Genomic DNA, 26,518 nt, shown 5'->3' on the forward strand with positions numbered 1-26,518 from the left:
CTTTGAGTAAAGCAGAGATGGACTTTATAGCCAAATTTCCACATATTCTGAAAGAGAAGGTAAAGGCTGTGACTCGGTTTTGGTCTTGGATGTATACATGTACCAAAGCCTTTCAAGAGTGCAGGAGTATGGATAGCAGGTGAGTTTTTTTTTAAAAAAATAGCTAAGGTCATCTTAATTACTGTAATTACATTGAAAAAAGGGAGGTGGAGTTTTCTTATCTTTGGCTCAAACCTTCAGAGAAAATAACTAGTAAAGGAGTTAGCTTTACATCTTCCCATTAAGCGTAGCAACAGTACAGTGCAGCCCTTATTCTGCTACTATGCAGAGAAAAGCTTTCACACTTTCCACTGCTTCCAGCATTTAAGTGTGTCCTGTGAACATCATCTGGATTCAACACTGCAAGAAGACGTCCAGGATTTCTGCCCTTACCTTTGTGTCCCTCAGAATATTATTTTTTCCCTCTGATGCCAACAGACCTTCTGTTTTGTGGCCATTGCACAGAAATGTTAGAAGAAACCATCCAAAAGTAGTTACTGGTTGCTAACAGACTAGCAAAATGCTTCAAGAGATGCAGGAAAATGTAGTGGCAGGGGACACAAGCCAAGACAAGATGCTCTGCCAGTAGGAGAGCAAGGAGAACAACCACCCTGTTCCTGGAGTTAGTGGAGCCATGTATTTTAGTGATGTTGTTTTCCTTCCTTTCCCATCCTACTTGCAGTCCCTATTTACTGTGACTGCACTATAAATAACACTGGGGAGTGAAAGCTGTTTTCAGTCCAAGGTACATACACAGGAAAGCTCATCAAATTCAGATGCGTTTCTTGAGCTGAATGATCTTCCCACCAGAGGGCAAACATGTAAAGATGACTCTCATCTTTTGAGCTCACAGCAAAATGGGCAGAGTTATAAATATCTTAACCTTGCTTCTGGTTTCACTGACAATGTATGGATCATGTGTTATGGTGGGTATTACAGTGGTAATCTCACTGTTCTGTTCTTCAGTGGGCAATGTCTGCTTCCCATTGAATAGGCAAAGCCTGGGCGTTCTCTAGAAGGTGTTTCTCAATGCTTTCTAGAAGGGGGAAATGCCCCCACCCATAAACCTGATGGGGGTTATGCAGACACAGAGCACAGCTTCAGTCCTTTGACTTATCTCCATCTTAAAACACCACCTTTAAACAACCCCAGAGAACCCCCTCCTGACTGCAGGTACATGAGGACTGTACGCAATGAAGCAAACAAGGAAGCCTGTTTATTGCAGCCTTTACACAAACATATACAAGGCTGAGGTCTGAATATTTTTTAAGGGTTTTTTTACTGCTGTATTCTGCATGGCTCCCTTTCAGTGTGTGCTTGGTCACAAACTGATTTTAAGAATCAGGAGCCTTAGGGACTCTATACATATTTTCTGGCCACAGATTTTTGAGAGTTAGGGATATGAGTGTGGTTGTTTTGGCTTGGTGTCTTGAGGTTTATCTTCCAGGACGTATCATTCACCTGAGAAGAATGCAGGTTAGAGTTAACTTCTGTAGGTCTGAAACTTTGGGGTCACCATATTGTTTTGTTCTGCAAGAGCCACAGAGTTAGGAAGGGTCTTGCATTCACCTGCGGACCCAACCCTTCTCTTTCTTTTTCATGGGGTTGGTCATGTCTTGAAGTTAATTTCAGGGGAAATCAGGTCATATATAAACATGCACATATAAAGAATCAGCAGCTCTGTACCTTTTACATCTCCATAACTTGCTCAGAATAGGGAAACTGCTGGTGTCAGTTGGAGACAGTGCCTGCTGATGGTGCTCACCTGTGCAGGATTCAGTTTAAGGTTACTAATAGGGATTGGATATTCGTAATTTGAATCCTGTTTTTTCACAATGCCTCGTTTTTAATTTGCTTCCATTAATAAGACAGTTTAAATAAAGTCTACCCTGAAGACCTAGTTTCAAAAATCAGTGGACAATATTGGGAGAGGGAATAATTTTGATATTGGAAATATGTCTGCAGTCCCCACTGAAGATCCAGTCCCAGAAATGCACTGGTGTCCAGGCTAATATTTAAGGCTGTATCAGAGTAAGCTTGACCTGTGACATGGCATGGGTGCTTAGAGCAGTGAGATGGGTAGGTAGAACATTATAAGAGATCAACCATTCTCTCTATGGACTATTTCCTAAGGCTTTCCAGACATACAACAGAGCCATGCTTGTCCCTTATCCTAATTTTTGACATAGATGCTTTTACTGGATATTGCTGCCACAGTGGGGAGGACACAAGGGATATGTTTGTGGGGCATAGGCAGTCACCATTAGGGACTGAGGTGTCAGTCTCACTTCAGGAGAGACACTGGGAGCAACCAGAGGTAGCAGAGGTTTCCAATTAGAGGGAAAGGAAGGAAAATAACACCAGTGCAGGAGCAGGAAAGTGTCTGTGCTGGAAGTAACGGCACAGGAGAGAGGAGAGAGCATGGCCAAGCAGCAACAGCGGAAAGTGATGCTCCTGTATGATTTGTTCTGTTTTCTTCTGTTCTTTTTACTCTTGAGCTGTTGCTGGCTTGTTCCTGCAGAGAGGACCAGAATGTGCCACGGTGATTGACGAAAGGAGGAAAACATCTCCTTCAGGAGTAAGGGAGCACTTTGCTTTGCGTTGCTAATCGTGGTGGTATGTACAGATCTTGTATACACAATCCATTTTAATAAACTTCCGAAGTATATGCAATTTCTTTTTTTAATGTGGCCAGATTACTCAGAGCATCTTTTTAAAATTTATTCAGTTAATTCTCCACAATCTTTCTAAATTTATTTCTTAAATAGCTATTGAAGAAGTTGTTTTCCCTTTCTTACCAGCTTTTAGATAGGTGGGTCTAGTTATTCTGAATTTGCTAAGGAAGTTGCTAGAAGACTATTACAAAATGAACTTTCCAGTTAATACAAGTATTCTGTGTTGGTTACTTGTATTAGTCACCAGTCATAGCCTGAATTGACATCGCTTGAGCATACATTAACCTTCTCACTCCTGATGGGGTATTAGGAAGTTACAGCTATGTATCTCAAAACAACCATAGAAGTCTTATGCCTTCTGAAGAAACATGAATTACATTACAGTAATCAGCATTTTCAGGAGAATGTTTTTTATCTATTAATGTCATTTCATGAAGTTTGAAGACTAATAAGAAGTGTTTGGAGAAAAAAAACAAAACACTCAGTAAGAAAAACTGTACCATTTTTGGAGTTCACATATGTTACAGGATGTTTTTGCACAGAAGGATAGAGAGTTGACCTTAAAACAGCTTATTCCTGAAGTCCTCCTTCTCCTAAACAAAGCATAATTACATTTTCATTTATTAGCTTTATCTGCATCTCTTTCTAAAGCACAATTGTCTTATAAACTCCTGTTTTCTAGAGAGAAATACCATGCCCCTGTAAGGCTGTGCATCTTTCAGATGGAGGAGGTGTCCTCTTGTCTGAGAAGCTGCTTTTGTTAATTATTTAAATGTTCGGCCAGAAGTCTTCTAGCACTACAGTTTCCAATTAGCAGCATATCTGCAGCTTGTAACTAGTCATTAAATAAGCTATGTTAAGGCACAAATCCCTACAGAGCAAAGCAGGCTTCTCAGCTCCATCCCCAGCGTCCCATGCACTGCATGCCTCATCATGGTGACACTGTGGTGAACTTCGGCTTCTCAGGGCTTCGGTGCTGCGACCAAAGGGGACCTCCCAGGCCTGGGGTACAGGCTGCATACAGGATGTGTCCTGCTGCAATTTGAGGCCTCTTGCAGTCACCCCATGCATCTGTTTTCCAAATTACAGCATAAAAGAAAGATTTAAAGCAAGATGTGTTAGACTCTGTATAAAAACATCTGAGTGCTCAGTGACTGAATGTATTCTCTTTTCTGATGCGTTTTCATAAGAGAGAAAAAATTCCCCTTCCTAGAATTACTGTAATTATAGTGATATGTGCATATGTTTCTGAATCATTTATTGTCGTTAAAGGGGATGTTCAGGCTAGTCTCTGGACATCATATACATGAAATAAAACCAAATGGGTTTGTAAAGACATAAGTACATTAGTACCACCCTAATATTATACGAAAATATTTTACAGTTTATTAGTGATATTTTTATAGTTAGGATTCTTCTGCAGTGTATACACTTTCTGTAAAATATTTTTTATAAAATATGGAACTTTACCAGTCTGGTTAAAAGAAATTGCTTTTATTTTTGTATATTTTTAGATATTCTCCACTACAAGTTGCAATGGCACAGAAAGTTGCAACTTCTTGTGCCCTTTTTCTTCACTTATGGTTTTTTTTGAGAGAAATGCTAGAACTCCCTAACCCATAAGAAAAACAATTTTCTGATGCAGTCTTAGCTATTGCTTTGCTATTACTTTGGTATAATGCAGGCTAAACCATACTTACTAAGCCTAGGGGACTTACAATGTAAGTACTTAGACAAATCTGTAGGACCTTAAAATCTGTATGGCCACATCCTACAATCTAGTGACTTGCTTGGCCACAATACACTGTACAGTTTTCAGGGCTTTTGTTTTTGTTTTCTACCACCATTTCATTCTGTTTCCTGCTATCATAGATAAACAGTCTTTAGGTTTTGTCATCATGCCTTATTTTCAACAAAAATCCAAGTGGAAAATACAGCTGTCTATTAAGAAACATGGATTTTGTGTATAAGAGTCAACACAGCACAGTATTTTTCCCATACGGCAGGCAATAGCTTAGTAATAAAATAGGTTTTCCAACATAATAAGAGATAGTAAAGATAAATATTCATGTAGTGTGACATCCTGTGTCTCAAGAGACATAATTAGTTTTTAAATTCACTGTCAAAATGGACACATGGTGTTTCATACAAGTTGCCACAGTGATACCACATCAAAACCTGAACAGGTGCTGACTGCATATGTGTGAATTACAGAAGAAAATTATAGCAGCAACTGCGAGGGTGATGGGGTGTTTTAAACACCCTAGAAAACTGGTAGATGTGCTGCTGAGAGATATCAGTGTTGAAAACAAGTCCCTAACCTCTTCGAAATATGAGATGCTGGGCTCGATTCTTCCTTCCTTTAGACTGTGCTGCATCCTACAGAGATGATAGTAGGAGGTAAGAGCCTGATGGTGCTTCACAGCATTTTCATGATGCTGTGTGCTGGGCTGACTCAGTCCCTGGAGGGACTCAGGATTACAAAAAGGTACCAGCTGGGCAAGGGCCGTTGCACAAGGCAGCACTGCCTTGCAAAGGGCAGCGTGAGGGAAAATCCAGGAGTGCCTCAGAAGCTGAAGACCCAACCAAAAAAGTTCTTTGCCAACTGGTTTGTGTCCTGGCCGCTCTACCAGTCCACCCGTGCTGCCCATGTTCTCAAAACTGTAGCAGGTTTATTCACACCTCTGAAAAAAAAAAAAAGAAAATCTCAATTAAATAAACTTTTTATAACAAATGACAGTTTTGCGGCAGTTTCATTCAGTGCTGTTTAGTATATATAATTGGAACGTATTTCCGTAGGCAAAAGGGAAAAAACAAGAATGTAAATTGCAGCTCTCACTCAGCATGGGGATCATGCTTTCCTTATGTTATAGTGTAGCAAAATGAAGTCCCAGTCGTGCTATAAGCTGAGAGCACAAGTCCCTTACACAAATAACACAAATCCTATGCGAGACTAAACTCATCTATAGCATCACTCTGTGTAGCTAGGAAGCTCTCTGGAGATGAACTTGACTACATAACTGGTACCAAAATCTTCATAAAGTGATAGTCTGAAAAACAAGTATACAGACATGAAGTTCCTAAGTCATCTTACCCTAATAATTTCCTAGCTGTGTTTGCTTTGCTTAACAATAGAATGTGGAAATTTTAAATTATAACAGCCTGGGGTCAATATGTTTTCCTTTTGTCCCTAAATTCTGCGTTTTTCTGCTGAGAGTGCTTGCAGCAGAATAAAACTAATTAGTTTGTCGGTGCAGGTCTAGATTTTATCATGCAAAAAAGCAGCATAATCAACAATATTTAATCATCTAACTTCCAAGTCAGATCTGGAACAAGTTTTGCAGAAACTCCTTCTTGCCATTAAAATGAGTGGTAACAGGGGAGAAATGCCATGTACAGTCCTACCAGAAACAGCCTGTAAAAGATTGCCAATTCTAATGTATGTCAAGGTCCTTAAATATTAAATACAAAGTTAATTTGACAGTAAAGAGAGGAGCTGGTTGACCCCAGAGTGCTGACAAGGCTGGAGAGGTTTTCCTGAAGAGACATGCAGAATCTTAATGGGGAAGCAGCTCCCTTAAATGTTACACCATTTGGCCAGTAAGTCAGTGATCCGCAACATTTACTTTAGTCAGTTATTATGGGTGACATGGGCCTTTCAAGATTATCCCTCCTATTTGAAATGTAGTATTTCATCCATTTCAAATGGGATAAGGTTAAGACTTTGTTCGTGAGATCTCATCTTAGACAAAATGTAATTCAAGATGTTGAAAATCACTTAAGCCTGTATTTTTAACCTACAGATTTATAGAAAGTTTCTTATTGTGTCTGAATCTGTCTCTTTTTTTTTTTTTCTCCTAACATGAAGCAAATACAGTTTAATTTTTAAAAACTGAAAGTCTGCATAGAGTAGCAAATTTTTCTTTTCCCAGCTGACACTGATCTGAATCTAAGTCAGCCTGGCTCATATAATGCAGTAAAGGGTGTTTTCCCAGTGTTCATTTACACATATATTTATGTGAACATATGGATATACAAACACATACATAGTCAAACCCTGAAAGTGCCTTGTGGACATTCAAAATGTGCAATTTCAGAAGGGCAAATTGTTAATCAGATTTATAACAGAAAAATATAAAATGTTGGTTAACTTGCCTACAGTCTTCAAATGAGAAAAATGACATGGCATGTGGGACTTTGGGTAGCTGATAAAAAAATAATTTAACTGGAGACAATATGCTAATTTTCACCTTTCCTACACTACCAGTATCCTTATCTGTCTCTCCTACAAGCCCACTGTGGATCAAAGCAAGCACACGTGTGACATGTGCCCTGATCTGTAAGGTCCAAAGTGCTTATTCTCCACCTGCCACTTGACATTTGTCTATTTGCTCTGCTAAACCTCTGATATCAGCATGCTCTTGGTGATCGTGCTGTGCTGTCCCTCACCGTGAATCAGAGGCTCAGTGCCCATGAGCTGCACGGGCATGGCTTTCCCTCCATGAGAAAAAAAAACACATAGGTTGTCCTTTGAGGGCAGAGATGTAGATGTAGGATAGCTGCAAAGGGGTCAAGCATTTCCTCCCCTGAGCATGTCCTGACTCCCCAGCTGAGATGCGACTCCGGTGGTGGGAGCCACCCAATGGCTTTTTTGCTCTTTATTGCCTACAGCGGAATGAGCAAATGGTCCCTTGGGCTGGCCATTTGCTTTCACATCTCTGCACATTTTCCACAAACATCCCCTGCCCACGCTTCCCGTGCGCTCCATGACTCACGCACCTCCCTTGTCAAAGATCTGGAGGATCTGAGCAGCAGGATGCTGTTTTTCTTTTGATTTAACAAAAATCTGTGCTGTGCAGGAAGTCATGAAGAATTACAACAAATACATCAGAAAGTGAATGCAAACCATATTTCCAAATTGTGCTTATGCTAAAAAACACTCCAGTATCCAGTTTTAAAATGAAACCGTATATTAGCTTTGGCTGTACAAAATAGGACACATCTTAGAAAGTACTAGTTTCAATGTTTTTGCTATCCAATCTGAAAAAAACCTCTATTTGCCTCTATGTTTTAAAATATTCCCACTCTGGGTCTTTTTTAATGCTTTGCTTCATACCCATGGAGGATATTTAGGGCTGTTATGGAAGCATTATTGAAAATGAAAACATAACTTTAACTGTAAGAATCAAAATACCTTAACCTTCAAAATTTACATGCGTTACTGGAAATTGCTAACTCACCTGAAATGCTTGTTTGCTAACTCAGCAAATGGGGAGTTAGTTGTACCTATTAGCAGAACAACGCCTACAAACAGAGATTTGCCTATCAAAAATCACTGGAGGGCATGAGAAAAATGAGGAAGGATGTTAGGACTAATTGAAATGAGCTGCCACACTGCAGTTTTATTCCCCAGCCCAAGGGAGCCTGGAGAAATGGACTTTAAAAATTTGTGCAATGCAAAGAAGAGAAGTTTATTCTTGCGCATCAATGGCAATAAAATCTCTTTGATTCTCTTTCAATAAGTAGCATCGTTGAGTAGGGAGAGTGTCAGTCACTCTGACCCAAGCATGTAGTTTCTGAAGGGTAAAGCCAGCAACTTGGGTTCTTCCTACAAAGAAGCAGAAGCTGTTGAAGCTTGCTCAGGCACAGTGCTGGCTGCCAGGTCCTGGGCTGGTCCTGGTGTGAAAGACTACGGGGCCAAGCCCTTGCCATGTACAGAACACAGTTTAATCCTACACTGGATCCAAGACCTGACTGCAGGTTGCCTTGCTGGGACGGTGGGTGGATCTGATGTCAGCAGCAGCCCTGCTCTGCCTGGGTGCTGTGGGATGATGCCCAGGGAGGTGAGGGCACTGCTCTGTTCTGGGGTCTTCTCAGCTCCCCGCTCACCCCCCTACTCCCTGGGACTTTTATATGATTCACAACCAGAGCTCCAGCTTCCTCATCTTAACAAAGGAGGGCTGTTGAGAGGTTGAGCAGTTGTGGTTTTGTTGGGTTCTTTTTACTTATAGAGTCAACATCAGTGAGATTTGAATTTCAACCTACTTATTGCCAGTGCCCCAGAATCATTAGAGAACAACACTCTGAAGATTAAATGTCAGCTTTTTTACTGACAGATGAATTGGTATGCACTATATCCTGGTGCCAAGTAAAAGGGGGGGGCATAGAGAAGACAGAGCCAGACTCTTCTTGGAGCACAATGAAAGGACACAAGGCAATGGACCCAAGCTGCAATAAGGATATCCCCACCAGAAATAAGAAAACTCTTCATGAAGAGATGCAGTGCTGGATGCCCAGGATATCCTTCCTGACTATTTTCAAAATACAGGTGGATGGTGTTGAGCAACCTGCCCTAACCTGGCGGGCAGCCTTGCCTGCAGCTGGGAGCAAGAGATGAGACCTCCACAGGCACATACAGCCTGATGAACTCTCAGAACACTTGGGAGAGGACATGTTCCTTCACCCTTCTCCGAGTTCATCCTATGAGTGAAGGGTGCTCACCTCTTATAGCCTCAAAATCACAATAGTCATGACACAAAAGAATAATATAGCATTTTTTATAAAGCCTGCAAGTCAAGCAGTGACAGCGTGCATGTTTCTTGTCTGATACCTCAGCATCTGTTCATTTCTCCTCCCTCCACAGATGGCATGTCAGGAGCTAATGCTGTCTTCATCCCAACAGTGGGGTGCTGTGGTTGCTGTGGCAGTGATTTAAAGCTGCAGCTGTTCCCTCTGCTGCTGTTGATCTGCTCATGCCTTAGATGCACGGTTCCCAGCCATACTTGCTGTTCCACAACAGCTTTTAGTGGTTTTCTGGGGACAGTGCTGTGTGGGTTAATGGGTAAGAAGCTCAGCCTCCGGACACAATTTTCAATGTTCTTGAAGTTCAGTGGAGATTTGTTTCTATATATTCCTCTTTCCCCACTCAAATCTCTCTTCCTCCAACCCTAGACTCTCTTCCTCCAACCCTAAACCATCGGTTTCTAATCACCTTGGCACCATCAGGGCTTGTGTGTGCAGTCACTTCCAAAGGCACTGAGGGACAGACACTGACACTGCAGTGGTGGTGTCCTGGCAGGAATGCAGGGCTAATATGCACAGTCATGTGAGCTGGGATTTAACCACCATCCCTCCCTGTTTTCCGGTGTTGTGTCCACTTGGGGTGAAAGCAGAAACTGAAGCTGTAGCCGCAGTGCCTTTGGTGTGAATCTGCAACCTTAATTAAAATCTCCATCAAATCACAGATCTGCCTATGCTCAGACTATTTTACAATTTCAACCATTCTCTATGCTTCTACTATAGTTCCTTGTGGTATTTTAGTTTTTTCATTAAATCCAGACCAAATAGCCCCATTTTTTCCCATAAATTTTAACAAGTTGGTGGTCTGCTAGTTTCATCACAGGCAACTCATTTGACATGTCTCTCTCACTTTCCAATTATAAAATCCAATTAATACTCTAGTATCTTAGAGTTTGTTATTAATTTCATTTTAATGCAGAGAAACTGAACAGAGCTTAGAGAATGTATATATTTTTATTCCCCAGGAACAGACCATATCATGGTTTGCCTGGGCTAAACACAGGATAAATTTTCTACTGCTCTGCCCTTTCTATGGCAATATCAAAGTCAGTTGCTTTAAATTCAAAGATGTGCTGAAGGTCGCAACCATAGTGGGTTTTTCCACAGTTCTCTATGGTAAAGTATATTATAGAGGCAGGAAAAAAATCATTTCCATACACCAATTTGTATTCTCCAAAGACTATTGCTAGCAACACTGTGTATATCTTTAGTCCACCCTTGAACTGGGATGGGAGACTTGCGGGTTTTTTTATTCTCTAGACAGTTACTTCACAACACAGTACTGTCCTGAACATGCACATTAAACTTGTCTGCAGGATTGGCGGGATCAGGCTGTGCTCATCCTTGCTCCTCTGGACAGACTGGCTCCCACTCCTTGTAGGGGTTACTTAGGGTCACTGGACATGATGAAACAGCAGATTGTAAAGGGTTGGTTAGATTATGAAGTCAAATCCTGTGCATATGCCTTTTTCTGTTTGATCCAAACTAAAAAGTCAGGGTCAACATTCTGTTTGTTAGCAAGATCCCTTAAAGGTTTGTACTCCAGTTAATTATCTAGCAAAGAGTATATCTTGTTATATTAAATGGTGCTATTAAAGTGCTAAAAGTAGTTGCCAAACAGAAAGTTTATGCTTATGGTTTCTTCCCTGGTAGTGAAAGCATTTAAAAAAACCCTCACCTGTCACATCCTTGCAAAATCCAGAAATTTCGAATAAAAACTGGATGCTTGCTGATTTCCCGGAGATCCTGGGAAAAGTCCTGTACATGCTGATTGTTTGGAAACACTGAGAATTTGCAGCTCTTTCTGGCGTTAATGGCCATGGCAGTTCCCCAGCACCTAACTAATCCCGTTGCTGATTTTCCCTGAATTAACTTTAAAAAAAAGTTTATATTTCTTTTATTACCAGATGCTCTAGTAACTACAAACATCACCTTGAAGGGACAATCTTCTGATCTGTTTTGCTCCTACAAATAGGAAGAAACACAGAAAGAAGTTACTACTACCCTTCCACTATTGCAGCAGTAGTCCTACACAGTACGTGCAGGATTTGTATTGATAAATCATCTGGCATTTTTGCAGAAGAAGGGGTTAACTCAGAAGATGACTCAGCCCAGTCCGAGGTGGTACAAAGTAGTCTGAAATCGTTGAGAGTTTTTGTTTCACAGTGTCTATTCCCGGCACACCAACCCCCACCCAGTTTTCTGAAGTTTTTTGACCTTTGGTTATGTTAGAATTCAGTGGATTGCAGCTAATTAATTATAAATGCTCTAGTTACTTAATTATAAATGAACTAGTACACAGATCAGACGAAGTTTAACTGGTGCAAAGTCATAGCTTAGAGCTTCATTCAGCTGCGCTTGCACTGCTGCCACCATCCTGGTTAAATTTGCAATTAGCTCATGGCTGTCCACACTCCACTGCAATCTGTAGTGCAGATACACCTTCTGGTAGAAATGACTTATTTTAGACAAGAGTGAAAGCAGGCAAGAAAGAGCAAAGTTTATATAAAAGCTTTCTAAAAAGCGTGTATTTTATGTGCTGAATTGCTCCAGTGACGAATATGAAAGATCGTGTTTTAGATAATGCTCAGCGTTAATCTGACACTATTCCCACCAGATTGGTAACTGGCTCAAAGAGCAAAATTTTGGTAGGGTTGAGAGTGTTTCAAAATCCCACAAAAACATCTGGAGTCTCTCGAAATCTGAAGGGGCAGTGCAGAGAGATGAAAGCATGGACTCCATGAGAAAAACAGTATTGCAGGTCTAACACATCCTGAGGCTGAGTTCAGAGTAAAACTGTGAGGAAAGAGGAACTGCAGCAAAAATTTAAGTCAAAGCATTTCTCTGTGAAAGATCTTTGTTTGGAAAAAAAACAGTGATAATTATCATGTTATCATTTTCCCCATATTCATATAAATGCTAAGTAGAATTCCATTATTTAGATTAGCACTTCTCACTGCAAGGGGACAAATGTTAATTCAGTCTCTGTTCAGTCTTTATAACAAATTGCTAAGCCACCATCAGATGAAAACAGCTTTGTTTTGGAAAATGACAGTTTTTAGAGCAGTTGTCTCACATAACTTTAATGTCTATTTTTTCAAAATTGCTCTGTGTTTAAATGCCACTTATTATGAAGGCAGTTATACTGATTAAATAATTTTTGTGAATCAGAAATATTTGCTTTAATTTTATTCAGGACAAGTGGATGTGCTTAGTGCAGCATAATGAAGAAAACTGTCATACCTGTATGAAGTTGTGTATCTTCCTCCACTTAGGAGCCTTCATGATTCTCGAAGAGACACAACAGTTTCCAAAGAGTCTTCTTTTCTGGGGATAAATATTGCACAATTTCCATTAGAACTAATCAAATACTATTAAAAATAATCTGGTTGTGTTTCTTTAGTCTCATTCCTATGATAATAACTTTGTTGGCGCTTCCATATGTGCAAATGGGACTTTGTTTCCCCTTCTCCTTAAGGCATTCTCATCTAAGAGTGGTGTTTGGCATGGCTGCCGTCATTTGCCTCTCTCCACTCCCTGGTCACTTGTTCCCAAATTTTAGCCAGAAGTGTCACACAGTGGCTGCCCCTCACAGTGAGCAGCCATGGTTCAACGATCTGCCAGGAATTTACACTGAGTGGGGAAAGAGGAGAAGCGGGATGCTAACATTTGGAGTATCACACGCTGGCTGGCCAGGCCAGATGTGTGGTGAAAGCAGTAGTTTTGATGCCAGTTTGTTGGTGCTTTGACCCCAGTGGGGAGGTTTAATCACTTAAAAATACATTCAAGGAGATGTAATCTACATTTACCTTATCTTTTGTTTGCCAGCAGCTCTATAATTTGAACGGCTCTATTTGCAATAAAGACTTGCCCTGCATCTCAGGTACTCATACCCAGATGTCTGAACTAAAGGGATTGGGTAATTCATAGGTTGTGGGGTAGATGTTCTATAGTGTGGTCATTTTCCCAGTTAACATATCCTTTTATTTGAACACTTTTGATCAGATGCAGCAGCTCTGATACTAGAAATCAGTGCTCCTCTGCTAATCAGGATGAAGGCAAGTGTGTTACTGTGCAAATGTCCTGAGAAACCCTGGGAAATCTGATAAAGCCCAATGCATTGGCGTGGAGGAGTTGGCTTCTGCATATTTCTCCACACAGGTCTCAGAGGGCAAGTTTTACTAATTAGAATTTGAATTAGAATTGTTCATTAGAAATTTTTTTGTGCTTTTGCGGTGTATTTCTGCATAAAGTATTCCCCAAACATTGAGAGTTACAATTTAATAGATGTTAATATATGGCACGATCAGTGTATGGTATTTTAAGCACACTAGAAGGTATTACAGACATTAAAATATTTATTAAATACCTTTACCCTTGTAAACTGCTATAAATGCGCTTATAATATTAAGTAACTAAAATACAGAATTAAAGCAATTTGAGTGCACTTGTTCCTGGTACACCTTGTTATCTTCTGATCATACTTTATTTCTGTCAAGATCATTTTAAGTTCTCACTCTGCATTTACTCGGTCGCAGTTCCTCCCACTTTGATGTCACCTGAAAACTCAATCTGCTTTTTCTATCATAGAGATTATTAGTGGAAATATTAAATAATGCCAGACACTATGCAATCAAAATGACTTCAATTATAGATATTAAATGCGTGTAATAAAATATTGGTAATTCAAGGCAGAACTTTTTTGAGCGTTACATCAGTTAGTCTGTAATTTAGGATACTGTTATTAGAAATGTTCAACCATGGTGTATGAAGAAATCTGTCAGTATAAAATCCTCACTGTGCTCGGTGTGTAAGAAGCAGGTGAAGTGCTTGTGCAAAGGGCTGAGTGCTGAGTCTCTCCTTTAGCCCTGTCATGCTCAGTGCCTGTGAGCGCTACTGTGGCTCCATCACCTGCACTAGGGAGAAACATAATTAGGGACTCATAATGGAGCACTTCAGGGAGGGAGCTAAGGATGGTAAAGTGATGTAATCTCACCTGGATCATCAGATGTAGATGACTTGCAAAGGTGCTATGCAGCAACTTTGGCTGCCACATTGTCCCACAGGAAAGGGCAGAAAGGTTAGTATCCAAGATCTGGGGCAGTGGGTAATGCTTTCAGACCAGTGTTGATGTCTACCTGGGCAGCTCAGCAGATCCCAGATGAGACAGGTCGGAGGAGAAGGGCACAGTCACAATCACAAAGGGAAAGCTGTTTACAAATCAAGTTCATTCCCCTGCCCTCTTGAATGTAACCTCCATTGAAGTTTGGCCAAAGAAGGAATTGTGGGTTACAAATGATTTGGAATCACTCTGATAAATTTACAGCTATCTTTACTAAGTGTATTTTCACATGTATGTACATATATCTATGGCATACACATACAAATTTCTTTCCTCCCCTTTTTCAATGGTTTCCAATTATATTACATTCAGAATTTCCTGAACTAAAATTCTTGTCTCTGCTTCATTCTGTACCCTTCACATGATGAATTATGCCATTTTTCAGAGTGCAATTCATGAAATACAAACTGTTCAGCAAAGCAGTAAAACATTTTTTTCTCTGCAAACATTTGCTGCTGGAATTTAAATAAAAATCCTTTGGGTTCCACTGTGCTGAGAGACTTAATATCCTGTCACACTTTTTCTTATATTTAAAAATTAATTACTTGTATTTGCAGTCAGTTTTGCATCAGAACATCCTTGCTTGCAATTAATTCCTTGTAGCCTCTCTCAGTGATGCTCCTTGCCCTTATTTCTGATGATGATCCAATTCTCAGACTCCACTGAGACTTCAAGTAATCGAGAATGAGGAGGTTCTTTAATTTTTTACAAGTTGATTTATTCACTCCTACTAAGCATTTGTTCCAGTTGGTATCGCTTGTTCTCTGAGATATATATATATATATACACACATAAAAAAATACAGATCAATCTATATATACAGGCATATATATATATATGCTTATATACACGCTGTTAATTAAACGTTGCAATATGGGATGACCTTCACAACAAGCTGTTTGATTACTGGGATTCATTCCATTAGACTCAAATGAATCCAGGCTGAGGAAAAAGGTACATACTCCACTTTGGATAGTGTTATTTTGGCAGCTTCTTTGGAAAGTCTGTTTGTTGTCCTCGCCAATGCTGTCTTCAAAGTAACAGAAGGAAAGGACATATCAATAAGGCAAGAAAATAAAAGTCATTTGGTCAGACTGTAAAGACATCTCGTATCGGGGCAAAGTAAATGATATGTCTTGCATCAACTGAAGCCTAGTCATGCTGTGTAAATTATAATTTCCCCACACCCTTAATTTATTTCCAATTTTAGCCCACTGAGCTAGATTTTCCACTGCCTCTTCTGATGTGGCAGACTTAAACACTGTTGTTCAAACTCAGGAGTGTCCTGCTTTGCCCTTACTGAAATAATTGCATCAGATGCAAAGTTATTGACCCAAATTGGTTTTTAAACATGTTTTATACCAGTGTCTAACTGCACTCAAGAAGATAGGCCAGCATGTGCCTTATTTAAGTAATGCAAATCATTCATATAAATATAGTAAATGTTTAACTACCTTCATTAGTAGGTTCCTTAGTAAAGAGGCAGTTAGAAGTTTTGTAGCAATGCAAGAACCAAGGGCTTGAAAGGCTGCTTGCAAAAAATAGATAATCGTTGGACCTCATGGCCAGTAATACTGAGGGAGAAACAAAGATTTCTGTGTATAACATGAGGAAAAGATGTTTTTTACTTCAGGATTTAAGATGATAATTAGCAGACAACAACTTTAAAAAGAAAATATGCTACCTAGAGTCAAAATCACATGTTGAATTAAAGGCCATAAAGATATTGCCTTGAAAAGCCAAAGAACTGCAGCATGAATACAGAGAAGGAATGTGTCTATACCTTCCTTGGCCAGGGCTAAGCAAACTGTAGGGAATAAACCAAACCCACCTTCCCAGAATCAAGCTCCAGGCTGTCTACACTTCCTTGAATTATGAATCAGATTCCCAGATGCAATCTGGTGCAATGCTAGTGTGACCCAGTGGTGCTACGAATGGGGTCTCCCACGTGTATGCACGTGTACATAGTCAGCCATTTAGAAACTCCTTGAGGAATATCCTTCCCATGGAAAATAACAACCCAAAAAATGTTCTGTAGAAGTAGGAGGATACCAGCAGAATTTCAGGGCAAACTGTATCATGCCTCTGTTTTTACTAACTTGACATCTCCTTAAGAAACCCATGAGGTGAGTTGCAATAGGAGACTGGAAGTCCTAATGACCAAGTCTCCTCATCATTGTGAGCTCCCTCTTGTAAGGTCTAGAGCAGTCCTTGTGGGGCAGGTGCTTGGGAGACAGGTCCCCCACACTGTCCTGCTGCCAGACGACTGGTCTGCTCAGGGTCTTAGGCTTGCCAAGGCTTCAGGCTTCTCCCACCACCTCTTCTGGTCTGCACACAAGTCTGACCTCTCGTCATCATCCACAGGTTTCTTGTTTTACTCAACAGCTATCTGCACTTGGAGAAGATCATTCATTGTCAGCACTGGTATTTCCCTAATTAATTTATTCTGGTTTGGTAGGAAATTCTAGAAGCTCACTCTGATTTCCTTTGTGAAAATTCAATTTTTCAGCTTTCTCTTATTCTGCAGGTATCTTTACGGTGCATTTGGTCTGAATATGAGCTGGAGTTCCTTGTGCCACTGAACTGAAGTCACTTGCGATCCATGGGTTGCCCTCACTTACCTGGTGCCTTTCAGTTACACTGATGCTATACCAGCAGAGATTAACTGGGACTGACAAGATACACCTCATGACCTTGCCCATGGTCCCTTATAACATTTGTGCTTCACCAAGTCACCTGTAAGGCACAGTCCTTGCTTTTGGGAGGAGGCTGTGGGCAGAGCAGTGCAGGACAGGGGGTAGGAAGTCAGGCAGACACAGGTTGAGACAATTCTGAGGTACTGGGGAAGAAGCCAGTGCCACTCATAACAACTGGAGGGACAGGATTCAAGGTAGTTTTACTGTCTTCCTGTCCAGCCAGTTAGCCGACACGCATTAAATACACACATATACACCAGCACTGTCACTATTTTTTTAGGATGTGCTAAGGAAGGATGAGTTAATAAATATTAAATATAAATTTATAGTATGTAGTCAGCAAAAATATTAAGAAAAGTGCTGTGTTTATCTTTTTTTTTTTTTTTGTGCTTCCAAAACCAGAATTTTAAAGGACTAATTTGGCTAATAAACTTCTAAAGAAATGGGATATGCTGGAAAACTACTTTCAAAAGATTAATCTTTAAAGAACTATTTTTGGTTCTTTGAACACTGGTGAGAACATAAAATGGGAGAAGTTAGTCACATCACCACCATTTTCTAACTCATCATTTCCTTGGCAATCTTTTTTAGTTCATCTCCAGTTCATAAAGTGATTTGAAGCATCCCTGTTACCCTCATGAAGGTGTTCATAGCTTTCTGAAACTACCTGACCACAAACTCTTTAAAAATAAGCATAAACATTTTAAATTACCCTGACCTGCACAAAATGCCTAAAAAATGAGTGTAGCCTATCCTGGTAAACAGTTATGTTCCAATCTGCTTTGCTGCCTAGGCTTCAGCATCTTGTGAACACCTGTGGGAGATAAACAGTGAGATGCTATCAATTACTGCTTTAAGAATCGTGGTTCTTAAGATTTTGGAATACCCTGGATCTCTTAAAGGCTGCTGATACCAGTGATGATATAAACTTTACTGTCGTGTGCTCCCTGATGCTCAAAAACTCAAGGCAAATCTTCGCACCCTCTCCCTTCAAATACTGCTTTTCTGAAGGATATGATTTCTGCAATGGTTTGCTGCCTAGCCTGGCCCCTTCTTGGGGAGCAGAGACAGGCTTTGCTATCAGTGGATGTGCAACTGTACTTGTTCTGAATGGTGATGGTCACAGAAAATTCTTTTGCAAGATATTTACAAATGTAAAATCTACATAAAAAAAAAAAAAAAAGGAAAGCTGTACATGATGTCTTCTTGATACATTAGAAGAGTTATTTTTTGTTTAATAAACAAAACAAATATATCTGTAACTGTCTTCTGGTATGGACTGCAAATAAACTCTCTTGTCCCTTGTTACTGTCAGCTGCCGTATATCCTCTCCTTCTTTATATGGATTTTTTTTTTTCAGGCATAAGAAATAGCACTTTAGGGACACTCAGTTTTAAAATCTTATTTCTGATTTATGATGGGTTGTACAAACCTGATGTTGAAACAGTTACAAAGGAGTTCGCAGACAGACCTATTAGTTCCTTGGCTGCAGGTAAGTAAATGATTAGTAATAGCTGGCATGAAAGGCCAGAGTCCAGCAGTTCTGCTAATTGCTTCAGAGAGGTGCTTTATTAGTAGTGGTCTTGAAGGCAGGAGCTGAAAGCCCAAGAGGGGAAGGGTAAGCCAAGTAGGAGACATCCAATTTCCTCTGGTGCTGCAAAGGTTTTCTAATACCTGTGCTCTTAGTTCATCAGGCTGGCAATGTGATGCACAGAACATGCTGCTGTGCTGCCCTTAACAGGACCCTCAGATGGAGTGTAAGCATCAGATGGAGTGTGACTCGGCTGTGAACACTCCTGTTGGGAGAGAGCTCTTCTGCAGTCCTTAGCTGGCTGGTGAACGGGGTGGTCAGTGCCTAGTACTGAGTCCATTAAGTGAGGAAGCAGCCTGAAAGAAAATCGTGGTTTTAAGTCATCTGAAAAGCCAGTGAAATGATGGTAATCAAAAATAGGAAGCACAGGCTCCTGGCTCAGCAACGCAGAGGACCGATTTCTACATCTGCAGAATGGCATTAGAAGGACAGGAATGGAGCTGCAGGAAACCAGAGGTGTAAGGAATTCAGAGTAGTTGCTTGTCCTTGCAGCTGATGGAGACATTTCTCTCTGGTGTAAACTGGCAAGGGGGAAGATGCAGACCACAGGTCTGTGGGTGAGTACAAAACAAGCAGTTGGAGGAGATCCTTGCAGGGCAAACGCAACTGGAAAACAGTGCTGGTGCAATCTGTAGTATAGCTCTGCCCAAATGTCCCTCTCTGTGCTGTTCTTTCCTCTCTCAGTCAGTGTACCGGCAAGTTCATGGTCCTTCTATGCACGGGCTAGTATTGGCTATGGAGAATGAGAAGGTCAGTCTTGTAGTATGTTTTTTAGGGGAGCTAGGTTTGATCTTAGCAGGATAAGACAGCTTAATAAGGCTTTTCCTAACTTTAATACATGCTGGAAAATATAGTTGACCTTGTGGGTGCCACTGAATAGGCTTACTACATCTTGAAGCTAACTTTCTGGAACATTTAAATATGGAAAAGCTGAGACTGAGACAGCCTCATTGCAAGGCTGGCTATATTTAATCCTAAAGCCTCAGGAAAATGTCAAAGATAGCTTTGCAGTAGGAAATCCTATTTTTCTCAAGAACTGTATGTGGCCCAAGCAGACACATTGTTTTCTTCTGGAACACCAGATGCTGTTCAAAATGTCATTTTAGAAGGTAGACCTTGCCGTCTGATAATGCAGAATTTAAATATGTTCATAAGCCTGTAAAATGGATCATTACTTGCACAAAAATCCATACCATCTTCTTGGCTTAATATAGTAGTGAAAGAAATACTTCCAAGATTTCACCAGAGGAACAGATTGGAGATCATGACAAAGAATGAGCATGTAGTGTAATTTATAGCTTGCCTGAATTAGACTTCTCATGTCTGATCTGCAGTTAAAACTGGATATAGTAGGCTTAAGTTGGCTTCGTCAGCTAATGAAGAACTTATATCAGGATAGTGGCTGTTCATTTAGCCTGGCTGTGTTCTGCGATCCGGTCTCTGCAGCTGTTTCCTGATCTTGTTGATGTGTTTAAAGAACACACATTTGGTACTCCATGCTTCTGGAGGTGGCATATCTTCACACTTCCTGCGAAGACTTAGCACTATACTTTACAGAGTAGTAGAAACAAAAGCCCATAACATAAACAATCAAAATTCTTCGGGGAGAAGGATACTATTTTGAAGCAGAGTCTCAAACTTCACCCCACAAAAAGGCTTATGATCCGTTCTGCTGTAGCTCGAAACTAAGATCCAAAGCGTGCATGACGGATCTTGCTCTACCTTAGGTTAGTTTGTCAGGGTAAATATTTGCATATTTTGAAATATAAAATAAGTATCAAAACCAGACGTCTGCCATGGTAATAGACAAAGAAATCCAAAGTGTTACATTTGCTTGAAAGATTTACATATGGATGTGGAAGTTTGTGTAGGAGACCAAGACACACCCACACACTGTCATAAGCATTAACAATAAGCTATGGATATTTGACTTGAAGGACAGACTAACACCATGTATATTTATATCTAACTTGTTTGTTAAATTAATGCACACTACAATTTTCCATTAGAAATACTGTCTTGCTTCCTTCCCAGATCTAATCTCCTTTTACTTCCTGGGCTATTGCAAAAGCTGAAAATAACAATACGGGGAGGTGAAAACATTTTTCAGGCAGCTGTTTTGTCCTTTTTCAAAGTGGTTGCTGCCTCTCCTTGCTGCCTGTGGCACTGAAGTCATGAGGCGTCCTCACCCTCATAGTTGCTGACTATGTAAGATGAGGTACCCTTTGGACATCGGTTAGATGCCATTGCTCTGAAATGGAGGTGAAGCCTATCAATCCCCAGGCAAAGGTGGTACCCCTCTTAAGGATGTGTCTGGATTCAGACTGAAATGCACCATTGTAGAGCAGGCAGATACATCTGAACTTTAGCCATGGCAGCCTCATGGTGGTTATTATAAGCTTCAAGCCTTTGAGAGCCCTTGAAGGATACTTTGGTTTCTAGACAATCTTGTGCCCCGTGAAGCTAGAGCTGAAGGGCTATGGGTACCTGAAGCAGGCTGAATATGCCTCTGCAGGCTGCAACTGCACCTATGGATCTGAGAGCAGTTAATGCTCAGCGTGAAGTGTGATGGGGAGACAAGGGCCACAGAAGTGTGTGGACAACTGCAATGGGCACCAGGGAGGTGCTGAGTGAAGGGAATAGCCATGGAGCTTCAAGGAGCCAAGAAAAAAAGGAAACGGCAAAATCCAGACTGGAAAGATGTGAGGACATATGGCATGGCAGAAATATAGTATACAACAGGAGGGTAGTGCAAGGGAAGCAAGTGGAGTAGAGAGGCAGATGGGCGACAGGAGCGTGTGTATAGAAAGCATGGAGGGAGATGTGACTAGGGCAGCAGCTTCTCCCATCTCAAGTGAAATTTATGGGAAAGGAGGGAGCACTGGAACGGCACTTGCCTAAGTTTTCTCTCACAGATGATGTCAATAGTAGATGAAAAAAAGAATGTTGAATTTGCAATAAAGAATTAAGGCAATTAAGGAATCATTAGATGAAGTGATTTAAATTCATGGGGTTAGTAAGGCTGTTAGACAGTTGCAATGGTCTTGTGCATGGAAAGAAAAACTCGGCTCTGAGCACAGACTGTGTCTTTGAAATGGGTGTGACAGCTCTGAACCAAGTACAGTTCAACACCTGATAATAAGTGTTGAAAGGATAAATAGCAAGGCAAGGTTTCATTTTCTAGGATGTGAGGGAGAGAAAACCTCTTTCTCTAAGAAAGGATTAGATTTCCTCCACTTAGCACTAACCGTCAGAATCCCAATGTTAAATTTGTATTCAAAATACTTTGGCATCCCTCCTGTTCCTGAAAGCGGTTGTTAGAAGTGGTACTTTTAAGCTTTCCAGTTACAAAAATAATTTTCTGTTGTATCAGTGCAGGGGGAGGATGTGTGTAAAGAAGCTAAATTAAAAGCTTCACTAATATGAGATATTTCACTTAAAAATTTTACCTTTCAAAGAGGCTTTTTCAAAACTCTGTTACCATCACATTGCTTAACTTTCTTTCTTGTTGACCCATTACACTGAAAGGGGAAAGCAACTTTTCTTATTTTGCATGTATGCTACATGTATGTATGTAGCGTTTTTTCCGCACTGTTAAATCCACAGCCTTCAGCTTCTCTAGAAAACCTTAGGGCTCCTGGATGCCCATGCAACCAGGAATTATCTTCCATTTCCAGGGTGTCATATAGATTTATATCACAGATTAATACCATAATTATAATCTGGAAACAAAACTGCATATGCTACCCTAGCAAATGTCCTTGTGCTATAGCAATATAACTTGTTCACAAGTGGCCTTCCTACTCACTCTTTTGTTAGGATATTGTCACGTGGACATATTGGCACAGATCCTGAAAAAAGAGATGCGTTTATCCGGCACGACTTTCTTTTTCTATAGCAAAAGTATGAGATAGAAGAGCACTCAGTGTGTTGCATGCAAGCCTTTATCTTCATTCTATACATATACTTGCCCATAGAGAGAGCACTATGTAACTATGGTGACCCTTTCAATAATTTTTGTTAACCTAACTGTACCTTCTTTTAACAGAATATTCAGAAATTATTTCTACAGTTGTGCATTGTGGACCATGCAGAAACAGTTAAGCACAAAATGTAATGAGTACAAAGGTACAACAGAAGGAACATCTGTGCCTGTTCTCACTAAACAATACTCACGCTGCACTCGTGCATCTCTATAGGTGTCTCTCAGAGGCAGAAACTGGAACAACATCAGCCCTAACAGGAATGAGAAATGGGAATTGCTCAGCTAAACTTGTATGTTAACCTCCTCATTCCTGTTATTCCAGTGCTTTGGACACAATGAACCATGAAGGAAGCGTGAGTCCATACTGAGGACAAAATTTCTTCATAACTGGGCTAGGTTAAAAAGATTCATTCAGCATCTGCCACTGGAGATCAAAAGTCAGCAAGAAGCTTGGCAACAAGAAGTGAATAATGCCTTGCAGTTGCCATACAAGCATTGCCTGTCACAGAAATAACAGCTGATGGGCAGCCAATGCCTTTCAGAGGCCCAAGTGCTTTATAAGACATAAAGTCGCAATCTGGCAAAATACCGGTAACTGCTGTGGTGCAATGAAGATCAGCCTACTAACTGGGGAAGGTTTGCTTGGGTGTGAAAATTATGTCAAAAAAAGAAGTAAATTGAAGTGTCTGTCAAGGAAGGGAATGATTTATGTCTGGTATATGATGGGAAGAAATATAAATATGGAAAACTTGCCCACCAGGATTCAGTTTGTTGGGGATCTAGTCAGCAAAAATTCTTCCAATACAAGGGAAATCTGGTGAGGTAAGCCAGACATACGATAAATCGCTATGATGTCAGAGAAACAATATCATCGATGTCCGGGATTGCTGGAGTGCTTATCATTGAAAGGCTAAACATGGTATTATAGCAAGGATGTCAGAAGAAAGAAAAAGAAATTTTGCATAATTTTGGTCCAAAATAGACAGCCATGGCTCCTGTTCTCCCACAACTTTAAGATTACCAGCACTGCAAATTTTGTTTTTCTGACCAACAGATCCCATTTATTACCATGCTCGTTATTTTCTTCACCTGTTTCTGTGAAGAACACAGGAAATTTTCTGGCGACCCTACCATACTGCTGCTGCCAGTGCGTGGCGTTTCCATGATGCAGGCCAATGAGGAGACATCTGCTAGGCAAACAAATTTTTTTCAAGTGATATTTTATTTAAAAATCTGGTTTTTGAGCAAATCTGGGGTTCACAGTCTGCACCAATGAAGGGAAAAAATACCTTTTTTAAGGCTTTCAAAAAGCTCTGTCTTTGATAGTGTGGCAGCTATTGCTTAACAATGCAGGTCTCTGATACAGTGTATTCTTTCAAAAAAGCCATTCCTGTCTTAACACTCATTTTAAATCAAGATGCTAACAAAGTCTCTTTGTAGTAATTAATATAGCTGTCATATAGACAAGAGCTGACAATTGGTCTTTGCTATTTTCTATGATGGCACAAATCTGGTGTTAGTTTTCCTTAATCAATTACTCAAGATTTATGGTAGTTCAAGACAAAGCAGGATGTTTTAATGGCTTTACTTTTTATGAAGCAGTCTTGTAAAAAGTAAAGATTTTGTGATAGAATTATTTGAAGTGGAAAACCAGAATCAGGCTTTTAGGCTCCAGAGTTGGCACGTGTATGTCCTGCAGTAAAGGAATAAAGTCAACTTGCTCTTACCTACTGCTTTAAATAAAAGATAAGGAATTCTAACTCCTTTTTTAAAAACCTTAAAGTATAAGACTTCTGCTCACCAAATCAGTATGTTCACTTAACATGCAGTGAGCTGGACTTGAAAGGTCACAAGGTAGCACTGAATCATTATCTATTTGAGAGAATTAACGGATAAGGGGGGAAAAAAGTCAAGTCTATTTTTAGCTTTGAAATTTATGGCCACGATAGCATCTGGCCAAATGAAAGTGATCTGGTGAAAAAGCTGCAAGGCAAGAATATCTATCCTTCATGCACCTTTAAAAAGAGTACAAGCCAAGATGTTTGAACCATAGGGAAGAAGATAATCTTGCCTTCAACTAAAAGATTTACTAAAGCCTGTGGCAAAGAATTTAAATGTTAGCAGATCAATTTCTCTTACAGAAATACAATTTTACTGATTCTCTTGCATTTGTTATCAATTCGCAGGCAAGGCTCCATAGAACAGGGAATTTAGGATGGGAGCAAAGCAATTTATCTTTGTATAATAAGACCATGTGAAATTATACAGCCAGTAAGAGCTTCTGTATAGCCTCGGAGTTGTAAGTTTAGTCTGCTTTAAGCAACTAAAGATAGTCAGGTCTCTGAGACTCCCCTATCCCACTTCCCCCAACCTGTAGGGAAGAAACTGCTTAAGCATTTTATGAAGAGTTATGTCTGTGTATAAGGCTGTATATCAGGATGCATTTTTAAGGAAAAATAATTCAAAGGAGCTTTGAGCATGGTGAGAACTGAGGTCACTTTGATATATTGTAAAATAAGTGGCATAATACAAATTTATTTCCCAGGGCAGTTCTGCCCCCTGCACTTTTGCTCCCTCCCCTGAGTAGACAGTTACATTATTTTACTAGATGTTAATTTTCCCTGGGACCCATGGCCACAAAAGTATATTGCCTTCCAGAAAGTTGGAAAACTAGGGTCAACACACGAATGCAAATGTTGATTTCAACTCTATTTAAAGGGAATTTCTGTGGTTTGGTGACGGTACTGTCAACTACAATCCAAGAGCACAGCACTGCAGCTTGAAAGATCAAGAAAGACACATTAGTTCATCAGAAGATCAATCCTTGTGGAGGATACTCCTCAACACCAGATTTTCTGCCAGTTTCTCTAGCATGTCCTTGTGGGATAATTCCCAAAACACTTGGCAGCCTCAGACAGCTGGTATTCCACACCACTGACATGATGCAGTTATCCAGAAGGTGCTGTTAGGAAACTAGGGAATTCAAGACTGTAATCGTCTTGCTTTCATTTTCCCTTTACGTGCAAGAAGGAAAAATTTGGTTCTGATTAAAGGCTTAGTTAGCATAAACGCTGTGCTAGATGAAATGGGAGCACATGGAAGTTTTGCACTGATGGAAAGAATCATGCTCTGAATTTGCTTCTTGGCAGTGCAAAGGGTATCACAATAGCAGTGTAAGCATGATGCAGTTCGTGATTGCTCTGACTGTGGTCTAAATAATTTCAGCCAGGGATGTCAACAAGGAAAGGAGTGTGCTGGGTGTATTTTGCTGATTGTTTTATGTGTGCACGCTCTTTCTGGTCATACTGGTTTTGCAAAAGTAAGGAGTTTGAGCCTTCTCTTTAATTAACTCTAGCACTGATAATCACTGCCCCATGTCTATCTGTAGTGCCTAGGCTGGGCAGGACATCCAAAATGACAAAACTCTTGATTGCAGCTTGGGTTGACAGCTATTTTCCTACCTTACCTGGATTTTGAACTAACCCACTGTTAATAGAAGGGAAATTCTGTTCCTGTGACTTCACAGGAGTTTTACAAAGGCCTTTTAAAGCACTGGCTACAGTTACAGTACATTACTATGAGGAGACCAAGAGGAAATTATTAATCTGAAAATCATACACTGAGTATGAACAGAATACTGACATTAAACTGAGCACTGAATAAAGCCAGGACCTGAGGGAAGAGTAGAGGCAATGAGTTTGTGAGAGAAGGTGGCTATGACAGCGAAGATGCACACAAAGGAACTGCACTGAACTCAGTGCACTGAACTCTGATCTCACCTTACTTCTTTGATAAAAGAGTTTTGATGTTTAAATGTCTCTTCCCCCATTC

This window comes from Athene noctua, chromosome 1, assembly GCF_965140245.1.
Source record: "Athene noctua chromosome 1, bAthNoc1.hap1.1, whole genome shotgun sequence".
Lineage (NCBI taxonomy): Eukaryota > Metazoa > Chordata > Aves > Strigiformes > Strigidae > Athene > Athene noctua.